General features: G+C 39.5%; 1 protein-coding gene across 34 annotated transcripts in view; it reads right to left on the bottom strand.

Annotated features, from left to right (window-relative positions):
* The window catches only part of CADPS (calcium dependent secretion activator), a 448,877-nt gene that overhangs the window by 390,889 nt on the left and 42,803 nt on the right, over nucleotides 1-15,185 (bottom strand). The gene's annotated exons all lie outside the window — the stretch shown is intronic.

Here is a 15,185-nt window from a genome sequence, read left to right as displayed (position 1 = left end):
AACGAACCCAGCACTCATAAAAAGTGAATGTTCAGAGTACTTAAGCAAACCCATTGTTTTCTATGGGCTGGTTTTGGGCAAAAATGTTGTCAATTGTGGTTATGTCACCGTGGGATGCTGCAAATAGTCATAAATGGTGGGACGGTTGTGGAGCATCTGAAATGGTACATGGTAGGTGCCATTTTCAGGATGTGTTGTAACTGTGAATGGTTGCTAAGCAACTGGTCGTAAGTTGAGGACTACCTGTATTTGATTATTCTGATTATGATTATTCTGGTGTCTTAACATTTATGATGTTGTTTTCTATTCTAGGTCACTTTTGTGTGAAAACAGAAAAATAGCTTGCAAATACATATAACTGGGAGTTAAGATTGTGAAGCCGCTCATCCAAATCTCTTCATTCAAGGTTAGACAGGGGGCCGTCACACAAAGGGCCTGTAATGCTGCTCAGATAATAGAACTACTTCCCCAACATTCGAATGCTGGCAGGTGTTTTGTTGTTGTTGTTGTTGTTGTTGTTTTTAGGTGCCAGGCAAAAGGCTGCCCTATTCTTTAAAGGATTTTAAATTTCAACTGCATTTGAGTCTCTCTGCAGAGCCTTTACTCTGGCTTACTGAAGTTGTTAATTGGATTCTTGTAACTATCTGGCTTCATAATCTGGTGTTACTTCTCTCTCACACACATACACTTCTTCCCCACCCAGCCCCTTGTTTTAAAAATTGTGTGTACATTGCTTGATCTTATTTGTGTTTTAAAATTTGCTGTCATTTGCCCTAAAGCTTTAATGATAAATACACAAGCAAGCCTATTATACAGGCATATTTAAGGTGGTCTTTTTTTTCTCTTTTGCCAAGATCAAGTAGTGCCTAATTTATAGATTTCAACAGTATTACAATACTTTGAGTGAATAATGTTGCTAAGGGTGTTTAACTCTTCTCTGCACACTGACCGTGTTGGATATTTATGAAGAGTACGCTTACAAACATGGCAGAACGTGCTAGAAGCCCAGCCACCTCTTTCACGCTCCTTCACGTGTTTTCAGGACTGTGAATTTTAAGCTGTTTTAAGAACCCGCTTGAGATGAAAGCTCTTCCATATGCTTTGGAGTTTGTTATCTACTTAGAGGCCGTTTAGCTGCATGAGTCCCAAGAATCCGTGCCCTGCAGAGATAGAGAATTAAACCCTATATAGTCACTCTGCAGCTTCAAAACTTTTTCTGAACTAAATATATTTTCTCCAATAAAAGTAAAATGGAGCTGGGAACTTATATACAAGGGGAAGCAAGACGTCTCCAGATACTTCCCTTGTGCCAATTAGACATCTTGTTTCCTCTGAATTTTTAACGGGTTCTTTTAATTAAATAGGAAGCTAATGTGATACAAAGCAAGGCAGCAACTTCTAACTCATACTTATTTACCTCGGGGTATCACCAAGGTGTCATTGGGATTTATGAGAATCCCCACCACACACGCTTGGAATTTTTTTAAAAAACCTTGCTTTGGCTCCTGTTCTGATATACGATACAGTACATTTCTCTATCCTGTTCCCCACACTTACTGCCCTGTGGCTGAAAGCATGTAAATAGAAGGGGGAAAAACCCTCCATTTAGAACACACAAGATATAACCATATAGCTCTCCCTCTTTCACACATATATACATATATACTTCCCAAACAGAAACATGGCAGGTTGACATTTTTTTCCTTTAATTTTATTGATCCCATCCTTGAGGGTTCATCTCCAAAGAACATTCAAAGAAAGCTGCTTACAGGTGAAGACATCAGCATGATTTAATCAACATAATTTAAATTAGCAATAGCAATAGCACTTAGACTTATATGCCACTTATTTACAGTCCTGTCTAAGTGGTTTACAGAGTCAGCCTATTGCCCCCAACAATCTGGGTCCTCATTTTACCAACCTCGGAAGGATGGAAGGTGAGTCAACATTGAGCCTTTCAGAATCAAATTCCTGGAGTGAGCAGTGAGTTAGCTTGCAGGACTGCATTCTAACCACTGAGCCACCACAGCTCTCATGCCAGCCTCTGCACACCCTTGTTCATCCTAATTCATACCATACATTTAATAATCTCCTTTCTAATCCCTTAGTAAGTATAGAGCAGCATGAAAGACTGTTTGACAGTTAGGTCTCTTCTTCTTGAAAGCTATCAGGAAGCAATGCAGTGGATGCGTTTTGTATTTTTCTTTTCTTCTGTTCAATTGTGTTCTATTTTTTGGAGATTGCTGCAGTTTTCTTGGCACAGCTTTCCAGAAGTAGTTTGCCATATTCTCTTCCTTGTCCATCTAAATTCCTATGAGACGTCCAGATCCAGACAGAAAGGCAGGGACTGGTCAATCAGCCAGACATCATGATAGTAGACAAGGGCTAGAGCAGTGGTTCTCAACCTTTTTAATGCCGCGACCCCCAACCGGTCGTAAGTCGAGGACTACTCAACTGGTCGTAAGTCAAGGACTACTCAACTGGTGCAGCACCGTTTGCAGAATGGGACTTTTGGCGGGCTCAGCAGGGCTTTTGTACTGGCTTTTGAAAGCCAATAGAATTAGACTCTATTCAAGAGAGTCTATTCTATTGGCTTTCAAAAGCCAATAGAATAAAAGGGAGTAGCACAGCTAAAGAAAAGGGGAAAAAATGGCGGACTGCATTGTTTGGCAACCCCATGAAATGGTCGTTCGACCCCAAATGGGGTCCCAACCCACAGGTTGAGAACCACTGGACTAGAGGATTTCTCTCTCTCTCTCTCTCTCTCTCTCTCTCTCTCTCTCTCTCTCATCTATCTATCATCGTATTCGAGTATTTGAGGGGCTACCACAAAGAAGAGGAGATCAACTTTTTCAAAAGCACAGAAAACAAGACAAGAAACAATGGATGGAAACTAGCCAAGGAGAGAAGCAACCTGGAATTAAGGAGAAACTTCCTAACAGTGAGGACAACTAGCCAGGGGAATAACTTGCCTTCAGAAGTTGTAGGTTCTTCATTATGGGAGGTTTTTAAGAAGAGACTGAACAGATAGCCACCTGACTGAAATGATATAGGGTCCTTGTTTGAGCAGGGGGTTGGACTAGAAGACCTCTATGATCCGTCCCAGCTCTATTCTGATTGATTGAATCTCTCTCTCTTCTTCTTCTTCTTCTTCTTCTTCTTCTTCTTCTTCTTCTTCTTCTTCTTCTTCTTCTTCTTCTTCTTCTTCTTCTTCTTCTTCTTCTTCTTCTTCTTCTTCTTCTTCTTCTTCTTCTTCTTCTTCTTCTTCTATGTCCACTTTCTCTCCCCTACTGGTACATAGCTGCATCTATCATCGCCACTATCTTCTGGTCCTTGTCTACTATCATGATGTCTACTTGATTGACCAATCCCTCCCCATCTTCTATGTCTCTTTGCTAAAGACCATTCAAGCTACCTGGCTAAGTTAAGTTAAAGATCTTTATAGATAGGTAGAATTTGTGAAAACCTCTTAGCAAAACTTCTCAAAACCAATCTCAGGAGAAAACTGGAGATTGTCACACAGCAAGCAAATGCATTCTAGAAATAGCATAAATGAGAAAGAGGTAACTTCTCACAGTCACTGTGTGGCTGTAGCCAACTTTAGTTAGTATGATTCAAAGCCCACTTAAAGTTAGGCAGATATTTTAGATTACAATGCCCACAGTTTTTAAAAAATGATTTCAACTGACTTAACTTACAAATAAAATATGAGGAACTACAGCTTTAATTGGCAAAATTTCAGCCTTTCCCTTCTCCATTTTTTTCATGTTTTGCAATCATTAATTTTTCATTTGCTGGGATTATTTTTCCAGCATTTCACCGTATAGCTTTAATTTATGTTTTCTTTTTACCAGAGGTCTAAAGAAGAAAACACATTTAGTGAACTTGGTTTAAAAATGAATTGAATCTAGTTGTACTGAGTACTGTGCCATCTATTCACCATATCTATAGATGGGGCAAGTTGTTGTGAGACAATTGGAAGCTGTACGTAATCAGTCCCCAAACTGGTATTCATATAAAGAATCTGAACTATAATTCCCTAGAATGTATCTAGAGGGGGTAGCTATTGTAATGGCCAATAAAGAGACTCCTTACTGAATGATAATATCAAATACAGAGCTCTTAAAGACAAATTAATGTAAGTATGGGCAGCATTTCTTGCAGCAGGAAAAGCTAAAGTAATGCAGAGCAACGTTAATAGTAGGATCCCCTTTAGAAACTTCCTTTATATGATTTCAATTATCATTAATATCTTGCTGTGAACTATGAGGGCCCTTCGGAAATAAATATCCATTTGGTTATCAATGACAGACACTCGCAGATACAGAGCTTTTATTATACACATTAGAAAACTACAAATTACATTACTTTCTGACATAATTGCCATTCAAATTGAAGCACTTGTCATAACATTTTACAAGGCTTGAAATTTCTTAGTCGTAGTCGCTCAGCGCCAAATCTGGGCTATGGGGGTGGTGGTGATCAAAAACATCCCAACGGAACTGCTTCAAAAGTTCTTGGGTGCGTCTAGTGGTGTGCGGATGAGCATTATTGTGAACCAACACCACACCAGAAGTCAGCATGCCCCGGCTCTTGTTCTGGATGGCTAGTCTGAGTTTTCATAACATTTCACAGTAGACTTCTGAACTGATGGTTGAACCACACTCCATGAACTTCACTAGCAGTGCTCCTTTGGCATCTTCACATTTGGTGGGATTTTCTATGATACCACTTCCGGTGTGGTGTTGGTTCACAATAATGCTCACCTGCACACCACTAGACGCACCCAAGAACTTTTGAAGCAGTTCCGTTGGGATGTTTTTGATCAAAACCCTCCCTCCCCCATAGCCCAGATTTGGTGCTGAGCAACTACTACTAAGTAATTTCAAACCTTGTAAACGTGATGACAAGTGCCTCAATTTGAGTGGCAATTATGTCAAAACGTAATGTAATGTTGTAGTTTTCTAATGTGTATAATAAAAGTTCTGTATCTGTGAGTGTCTGTTTCAGTTTATTTCCAAATTGCCCTTGTATTTGCCTCAACAGTTTGAAAAATATAGGAAATAGAAAGTACTTTAGATGTTCTGCGCCTTCTCTGATAAATCCTAGCTCCTGTAAAAAAATACATAAATAAGAAAACATAGCTAGTCCTTGTCTTGTCTTCATTGAGTGGCCGTTCAAAAAAGGTGAGAAAAAGATGACTTAGTATGTTTTTTCACACTTAAAACTTTTGTAGCATTCCCCACAGTTACGTGATCAAAGTTCAGACACTTAGCAACTGACACGTATTTATGATGGTTGCAGTGTCCTTTTGCAACCTTCCAACAAGCAAAGTCAATGGAGAAGCCAGATTCACATACTAACTTAAGAACTGCAGTGATTCACTCAAGAACTGTGGCAAGTAAGGTTGTAAAGTGGGGTAAAACTCACTTAACAACTGTCTTTCTTAGCAATTGAGCTCAATTGTGATCAAAGCTGTATTTGTGCTGAAACTCCTGCTGTATGACTCACAGAGCTTCACTGATTGGTTCCTGGCTCTTCAGATGTTCCAGATGGAATGATCAAATTTCTGCACACAATCAAGGAAAGTGATTGTAAACATGAGGACAAACTTCTCACCTTCCATCATTTGGCAACAGCCTGATGTTGTCACAATGCAGGGTTTATAGCAGTGGATAATTGACACCATTTTCACATATTTAAATAACTGGATGACAGTTTCAATTATCATATGGGGGAAAACTAGGGAAATGCTTTGGCTTTTCCTTGGCAATACCTTCAAATGCCAACAAGGCAGAAACTTCTGCTCCATCTCATCTGACAGACAACATTATAAAGAAGTAGTATTAAGTCCACTGAGAGCTAGTTTGGTGTAGTGGTGAAGGTATCAGGCTACTCTGTTCTAGTCCTGCCTTGGGCATTAAAACTGGCTGGGTGATTTTGGGCTAATCATCAGGAGACTGTGAGTTCTAGTCCCATCTTAGGCATAAAAGGTGTCTGGGTGACTTTGAGCCAGTCACTCTCTCTTAGCCCAACCCACCTCACAGAGTTGTTGTTGAGGGCAAGGTAGGAGGAGCAAGTAATATTAAATATGGTAAACTGCCTTGAGTTATTTGTAAAAATAATAAAGCTGGAAAACAAACAAACAAACAACTAAATACTCATTTGTTCAGAGAACCTTGTCCCTGTAACACAGAGGTCTCCAAACTTGGCAACTTTAAGTCTTGTGGACTTCAACTCCCAGAATTCTCCAGCCAGTATGGATGGCTGAGGAATTCTGGGAGTTGAATTCCACAAGGCTTAAAGTTGCCACGTTTGGAGACCCCTGCCATAACAAATACTGTATTGCAGCCTGGTCTTTTGTAAGAATAATCTGGTTTCTTTGATTTGCACAATTTTTCATGTCAACTTCAATTGAAAACAAAAGGGAATCAGATTGGCATTCTCATGAACATTACAGTATGGCATTCTCAGCCAACTTCATGGGCTGCCATTGCATCTGAAAATACTTCTCTCTGTCCTCTTTCATTTTCATGTTAATTAAAGTACCTTTCCTACAATTAAAATGACTGAGATCCTACAATGTGATGATTTGGGATATTCACCTCAGAACTCATATAAGATCCTCTGCAAAGCCATGAAATTTTCTATATCTTATAAGTGTATTGTTTCTCACATAAGGTTTGGGAGAATGCAACAAGTTTGTGGAAAATGGAAGATGGGCTGATGAGAATTCAGGGTGATAGTGTGAAAAAGTGTTGACCCTTAATTATGAGCAAATACAACAGGATTAGCAAAGGAATTGGACCATAAATTACACGCATCAGTTTTGCTTCAAGGGCTCAAATATTTAAAGGGGCATTTGGAAATTTTAACAGAATAAACCACAATTACATGAATTAATTGTAAATTAGGTTGAGATTTTAAGTGTTAGAAAGCACTACTTAAAAATACTTTCATCTCTTTAATCTATCTAATGGCTAATTATTCACCCGCTTTAAATTAATCAGAAAAATAAGTACTATTACAGATATCACCAGAAGAAATATATCTGAGATCATGCAAAAAGCCTAATCCTAACTTAGCATGGTAGGAAAAAAAAAATAGAAGGAAAACTTTATGATTCATAGGCCCTGTTTCAACCTTGCAACAGGATTTCTTTCCATTTGATGAATGGTATTGAATTCTAAAAGAACGACAATCAAGCAAGACCTGTTTCTGGAACAATTTATCTGTTTCAGAGGCAAATTGTTCAATAAAATTCCTTACAGCTTCATAGTACTTCCATAGGCATGAACACCTCAGTCTTTTAATTAGTTTGGCAGACCATCAGAACCAATTACCCTCACTGTAAATCTATCACCTTAGTTAGCTTTAAGTCATTCTTGTCCCTTGCTAATGAAAACGTGAGAAGAAATGAATTGGTTTATTATAAACAGATATGTCCGCCTCTAGAGATCAAGCACTGATATGGAAATAAAATGGGTAATAAGGTTGTATTTGGTTGGGATAGCCAACTGGTATATTCCCAGGGCTATTTTCAAAACAGGGAACTGGAAGTACAAAGGTGTCCATATGTGCATGTGTTTTGCTTCACAAATTTATCTTACATTAATCCAGTGGTAGCTAAGCTCCATATCAAAGTAGGTGTGGCTCAACCAAAAGATCAAACAATAATAGAATATAGACTTAAGTCATGGAAATATAAATAAAAGACATTTATATGATTAAACACAGAATTAAATCCTCCTTCTAAGCATGACATAATTAATCACAGTGTTGTTTTTAGAGTGTTGATCTAAGTCTACAGAGGTTTCAATTGAAATCCCCAGTCAGCCTAACCATACTTGACAGGATTCTTGCTGCAACAAAACTGGAGATCTCTTTAAGTCTTGACAATAGTGAGAATTGATTAAGACTAGTTTCAAGACATGGCTGACTTGGGTTAAACAGAATGTGGAGAGTTCCATGTAGTTCAACAAATAAAATTTATATTTTATAATATAAAATATATATAACCATAGAGGATTGAAACCTTTTTATGTATAGTGCAGGTATGATGCGCATAAAACAAGTGGGGTTTCATTCACACAATCGTAGCCCCATTGTGAGTTTTTTTAAAAAATTATCCCTATTACAGGTGCTCTGACTGTACATGTACAAACTGCCTCCCTCCATCATGCTCTCTCTCTCTCTCTCTCTCTCCCCAGCATAATAACTATCACAAAAATCAAGCAAGTCACTCTGTTGCTCTGAACTCCTTGGGAGGAAGAAGAATGATAAACATAATAAAATGAATATGGAATATCTGATTATAATCATAAATTATTCTTTGCTTTACTGATGAAATGAGAAGGGCCAAAAATTTACTTCAATTAAAACTTAATGGGTTGCTAGCACGAAATAAAATTGTTTAAGGAATCCAGGTCCAGCTTGCAAATGGCTAGTTTGCCATTCCTGGTACAACAATATCATTAGCGACTGAAGCAGCTAATGTGTTTGCCTCAAGCTAGAGATCCCACTCGTCACATTAGTAGGCCAGGGCAGCCATGATGACTCAGAAGCTGCCCTGATCACCCAGCTGCTCTAACAGTCCCTTTGTCTCCATTGCCTTCTTTGGTCTGCTATGGAGCAAAACCACAAACGTCTGTCCACACTCTAAAGAATGGTACTGCCAGAGATGCCTGGAGGGAGAAAGGCTGAGTAGACAGTGAGCACATCCTTTTATCCCTTCTGAATTAAAAATCAACAGAATGTGTAGTTCAACAATTATGCACACATAAAATTATTGCTTAGCATTCTGAAAGTGCTTAGTTGATTTACCACTGCATCTGTGGAGTGATCCAGCAATCTTTATTCCCTTTTGCTAAGACTTGTGAAATCTCTAACCTTTCTAAGAGCTGATCAGAAAAGACAAGACAGTCACTCTTCCAAGATACAGAATCCAAGAGGCACACTAGGAAAAATATATGGGAAGGAGTAAGCAGGCAGGCAGAGGAGCAAAACCCTATGTCCCATAATGTTTCTATGGGACATCAGTCACCCAGAGATAAAATTGCCCCCATATTGCTATTTTTATGAAAGCCCTGAAGATATGCTTTTGTCAGGGGCCTCAGAACCCTGCATGGAGATGGAGCCAATCAAGTATTGCTGCTGTCATGGTGTATTAGTGAGTGTGGTTATGGTTTTTATGTTGTAAGCTGCCCAGACTTACTGATTTGCGACTTGGGTAGCCACATAAATTTGTTACATAAGTAAGGAAGTACACTAAGAGGGACATTTGGAAGGTGTCAACCTTATTCTATCATGTTGCTAAATTTCAGTGTTACGATTTGTAGGCTGGGTTATGACTTGTAATGTCTTGGGGACACTGGGTGGAGATATTACTTTTTTTAAAAAAATGTCAGCCATGCCCCCATTTGCATTGTGACTCCTCCCACTTTGGCATTATTTCACTAGCATTCTTGCTCACCATCCCCCTCCAGTGTGAGAAAAACAGGTTGGCCCTCAGACATGATTGCTGAGCTATACTTTTTTGGGGTCACAAGATGCCCTTCCACAATGGCAGCCTTCCACAATGGTAGCAATCCTCCAGCAAGTGTGAGTCTAAGGGAAATCTTTTTCGGTCAAAAAAGGTTGAAGGAAAAGATGGAGTTCTTGCTGGCTGATGTTTTGAACTAGGATGGTCCTGCCCAGACATGCTACATGGGATTAGGGAAATACAGCTCCTAAGTATGGGCACTGGCTAGCCAACATACTCTTTCTGGGCTACTGAACAAAGATGGAAAATAAATACAGGGGGCTGAGTTCATATGTTGCATTATGATTTAATCATGGTTTGTTGAGAAAGTTCCAATGAACTGGATTCATATACTGTACTTCCCCAGAGCCTATATTTTATTGGTCACAATGATTGAGCCAAAACCAACAAATCACATTATGGCTTAGTATGATATCCAACCATGTGACCCAATTTGAATTTCTTTATGCTGTTATTAATGGGGATTCACCGGCCTCAGTGTAGTCTAAACAGAAGTGAGAATAAGAGCATTTTTGTTTTAAAAATAGGAAGCACCATCAACAGTTGGTCTCGGTGCTCTTGATCTTTCTTATCCATGGCAACTCTCTAAAGGGACTACAGGAATATTAATTATCCACAAATATGAGTAAACAAGCTCACAATTTCCTTGAAAGAATAATAACACATTATTAAATGATTATATGGTTTAGAAAGATGGACGGGAATATTTTGAATAATATACTATAGAAACCTCAGCCTTCTAAATTCTACTAGATTATATGGTCTTTCTAAATCACACAATAATTTAATGTGGTTTTTTTTTATTTCTAAGGAACTTGTAGACAAGAAAATGAAGCTGCACTCATTGATTGCTTCCATTACTCTTTCCTTTAAGGGAAAAACATCACACAAAGTAGGAATCACTTTGGGAATGCTGAGGATGCCTTGTCACCCTCTCACAAATGACTTCTGATTTGCCTATATGTCCCTTTGTGATACTCTCCAACATCATGCTTCCCATTACTCTTCTCTCTCTCTTGCCTTCTCCATGCAGGGTTCTGAGGCCCCTGACAAAAGCATATCTTCAGGGCTTTCATAAAAACAACACTATGGGAGCAATTTTATCTCTGGGTGACTGATGTCCCATAGAAACATTATGGGACATAGGGTCTTGCTCCTCTGCCTGCCTGCTTACTCCTTCCCATATATTTTTCCTAGTGTGCCTCTTGGATTCTGTACTTTGGAAGAGTGACTGTCTTGTCTTTTCTGATCAGCTCTTAGAAAGGTTAGAGATTTCACAAGTCTTAGCAAAAGGGAATAAAGATTGCTGGATCACTCCACAGATGCAGTGGTAAATCAACTAAGCACTTTCAGAATGCTAAGCAATAATTTTATGTGTGCAGGTTTTGCCAATTGTTGAACTACACATTCTGTTGACTTTTAATTCAGAAGGGATAAAAGGATGTGCTCACTGTCTACTCAGCCTCTCTCCCTCCAGGCATCTCTGGCAGTACCATTCTTTAGAATGTGGACAGACGTTTGTGGTTTTGCTACGTAGCAGGCCAAAGAAGGTATTGCATCATTCCTCACCACTTTGGACACCTTTCTATAACTGTTGCTTGAAGATCCAAAAGGCAACTGAAGAGATAGTCATTTCCTGGTTTCTCTTCCAAGCTTTCAAAGATGGAGTTCAGATTTTTTTTAGCATGTTCTGGGTATCAGGGCAATAAGGTGGCAAAACATTGAGCCTGAAGACAGTTTTACTGTTTTTATTGGTGAAAGGGCCATAATAAATTCATTTATTCACTCTCACCCTTCTTTTTAGCAGCTATTTATGTATCTTTGAAAATCAATTTGATGGCCCTGTGAAGTGGTAAAAAAATAAACCTCCGCTCCTTTTACCATCAAGGGTGTACACCTCATAATTATGAATTTTACAAGCCAGGATTGCCAGGCCCACTGTTAGAAGTAGCAGCTGCAGGCATCCTTTGGAGAACAGGGATGTTACAAAAGGGATATGGAGATAGGTTATTACATTTCAAATTTTACAGTGAAATCAAATTCAGTACCAGCAATCCCTCAATTGTTTGCAGAAAGTATATAGAATGATGACATTTCACATTCTTCCTTTTGAAGAATATAGAATCACAGAGTAACAGAGCTGGAAGGGAAGTAGTTAGAGGTCTTCTATTCCTGCATGCTTAAGCAGGAGACCCGACTTATGGCTGTCCAATCTCTTTTTAAAAACTTCCAGTGATGAAGCACCCATAGCTTCTGGAGGCAAGCCATTCCACTAATTAATTATTCTCACCGACAGGATTTTTAACAAGGGCCATGTAATGTCATGAGCAATGTAATCTCAATGACAATGTCAAGATTTTAAGGCTGGTCTGAAACAGTTCCACCCACTTCCTCACTGCTTTTTCATAAGTGTTTTGGAGGAACACCAGTGATGTTAGGGTGCAAAGCATTGCTGCAGCTGGTTGATGGTGACAATTGTCTCCTTTCCACCAAGCCACCAGCTTGACAGAGCCTTGTAGCTTGGCTATCCCTCAAACCATTATTGCAGATAACAGAGGTGACTGGATGGGAATTTAAATCCAGCGCTTCTAGGAAATACCCAATTGCTCGATTCCCCTAAATTGGAGAGAGAGAGAGAGAGAGAGAGAGAGAGAGAGAGAGAGAGAGAGAGAGAGAGAGAGAGAGAGAGAGAGAGAGAGAGAGAGAGAGAGAAAGAAACATACAGGCAAATCAGAAGTCATTTGTGAGAGGGTGCACAAGTGATACCTACTTTGTTTGATGTTTTTCTCTTAAGGGAAAGAGTAATGGAAGCAATCAGTGAGTGCAGCCAGTAAGATAATTTTCAAAGCAAATGTTTACCGAAGAGTCACCATTCTAATTCATTCTTCGGCCTCCGAATGGCCTAGTCACTTTTTCTGTACTTTCTCTTCTCCTTTCCACTCTTCCCTTTATAGTACATAGCTTTTATTTTTTTATTAAGACACATTTATTCAACCAATGAATGAGAATATTTGCAGCTCAGGGTTGAGATGAGGGATACTTGCTGCTCTCTGTGCTTGCTTGTTTTCTTGCAGACTTTCATTACCTTAGCTAGGTAACATCATCAATGCTAATAAGGAGTGGGATTTGGTCTCAAGAGAAAGAAAACATCCAAGCTCACAGAGCACCAAGGACCCCTCATTCATTCAACTTTTGATCAAAATTCACTCCTAATGTTGGCCAACCAATCACCATTCTTATTAATGCATGGGTATTCAAATGGCCCAATCACTTTTTCTATACTTTTCCTTCTCATCCCTTCATATCAGAAAGCATTTTTCCATTACATTCATTTAACATTTGCTCAAAATTTATCCTTTATTTTCCATTAGCAACCTTCACTGGAATGTAATATACAACCATCACCAATCTATTGTTTTCTACTTTCATACACTCCTATAACAATCAAATGAATCAATTCGTTTAACATTCATTTTACCCTTTTCATTCATAATTACATCTTCATTTCTTTGCCTGCAGTCATCACAGTTGGTGTACAAACTTCTCTGTAGCTGATATCGTGTTTTATTCAATCCACCTTTCTGAGTTTGCATGACATAACTGGGCCATAGACTAACCATATTTGATGGGCTTGTGCAAAATGTTGAGCTAAGTGTGGCTAAATTATGGTTCAGTGTTTTCTGCAAATTAACCAATATTTGGATCCAGACAATATACTGCTACATTGTACAGCCAAGCCCATATTTGATCAGGATGAGTAACTATAATTTATAAAGCTGGGAAGCATTTTAAGATTATGCCCAGAAGGCCATTACCATTACCACAAAAGACTTTATAAGATGAATTTTGCTTTGTCTCATGCATCCTTTGCTGGAGCAGATAAAATAATAAAAAAATGATTAAATTTGTCAGTGATTCAGAGCTCTGTGTGGGCTACTTAGTGCGAAACAACAGTTCATAAAACTAAGAATGACAGAAAATATCCTAGAGGATGACCCAGGGAATAGGGTAGAGGAGACAGCTGTAAACAGTCAAACTGGGAAAAAAATAGCATGCTCAGATAGAATGTATAGATATACTCTTAGGCCGCTAAATACTGGCACAGAAAAAATGCTTTGAAATCCCTTTTCTAATGGGATTTTTATTATACCAATATGATAATGACTAATTGATTATAGAGTTCATCTTTGAAAAAATTGAAAGGATATAGACTGAGATTAGACTGAATTTGTATCAGTTGGCCATTTATAGCAGTGGTTCTCAACCTGTGGGTCGGGACCCCATTTGGGGTCGAACGACCATTTCATGGGGGTCGCCAAACCATGCTGTCCACCATTTTGTCCCCTTTTCCCTAGCTGTCCTACTCCCTCTTATTGGTGGCCACACCCACTTGGGGGTCACCACAACACGGGGAACTGTATTATGGGGTCACGGCATTAGAAAGGTTGAGAACCACTGATTTATAGGAACTTGAAAACTTAGTGTTATTCCCAAGCCTGGACCCCCAAATGTGGGATAGAGCAGCAATGAAGAACCTTTTAGAGGCCGAGAACCCAAAACCCAACCCCGCCCACCCCTGCTCTGACCTAGCCCCAACCCGCTCCACACCCCGCCTGCTCTCAGGGCCACCACCGCCTCCATGGCCCGCCACAGATCACCCAGGTGGCCCAGCAGCACCATGGTGGCCACGCCTTCTACCCATGCCCTGCAGCATGTCTTTGGCTGTGCTGCTCCATGTGGGCCACACTTGGGGGCAACTCTCCTCTGGGGGGCAGCTGGTGAGGAGGGGACTGTGGGGGGGCAGCACGCATGCCCTCAGAGAGGGCTCTGAATGCCACCTTGGCACACGTGCCATAGTTCACCACCACTGGGATAGAGCCTGTCTCCTGGCTATGTGGATGATTGATTAGAAAATGCCAAGTTGCTGTATGTTTTATTTTACTTTCTATTTCTCTATTGTGTATTTTACAGACAGTCCTTGACTTATTTAATGACTGTTTGAAGTTACATCGGCACTGAAAAATTACAAATTATTGCTGTTTTTCACACTCACAACCATTGCCACATGCCCATAGTGGTGTCAACAAAATTGAGATGGTTGGCAACTGGCTCATATTTATGACTGTTTCAGTGTCCCGGGGTCATGTAATCACCTTTTGTAACCTTCTGACAAGCAAAGTCAATGTGGAATCCAGATTCACTTAACAACCATGTTATTAACGTAACTGCAGCGATTCACTTAACAACTGTGGCTTAGCAACAGAAATTTTGGGCTCAGTTGTGATCATATATATTTTAGGGCCTTGGCTCAACTCATATATCAGAATTAATGTTTCTTTTTAGGACTATATTTTAATGATTTCACACAATGCAAGGTACCCATCTCTCTCTCTCTCTTTGGTTGTCTCCCTTTAACTCTTTGTTAGCAATCCAAAAAATTAGCATATATGTGTGTGTGTGTGTGTGTATATATATACACACACACATGCACTTAAAGTTTATTTTATTGGCATTCTTGCAGAAGGAATATGGAATGGCCTTGAAGCACAAAGAGAAAGAGCCACTAACCAAACCATGGGACAAGCCTGGGAAAAGAAAACAACATAAGGCAATGTCTTCAGACTTCCAAGATGTCAGCCCAACA

Source organism: Crotalus tigris, unplaced genomic scaffold, assembly GCF_016545835.1.
Source record: "Crotalus tigris isolate CLP2741 ecotype Arizona unplaced genomic scaffold, ASM1654583v1 scf7180000024342.5246164, whole genome shotgun sequence".
Classification (NCBI taxonomy): domain Eukaryota; kingdom Metazoa; phylum Chordata; class Lepidosauria; order Squamata; family Viperidae; genus Crotalus; species Crotalus tigris.
This window is presented reverse-complemented; position numbering and strand designations above follow the sequence as displayed.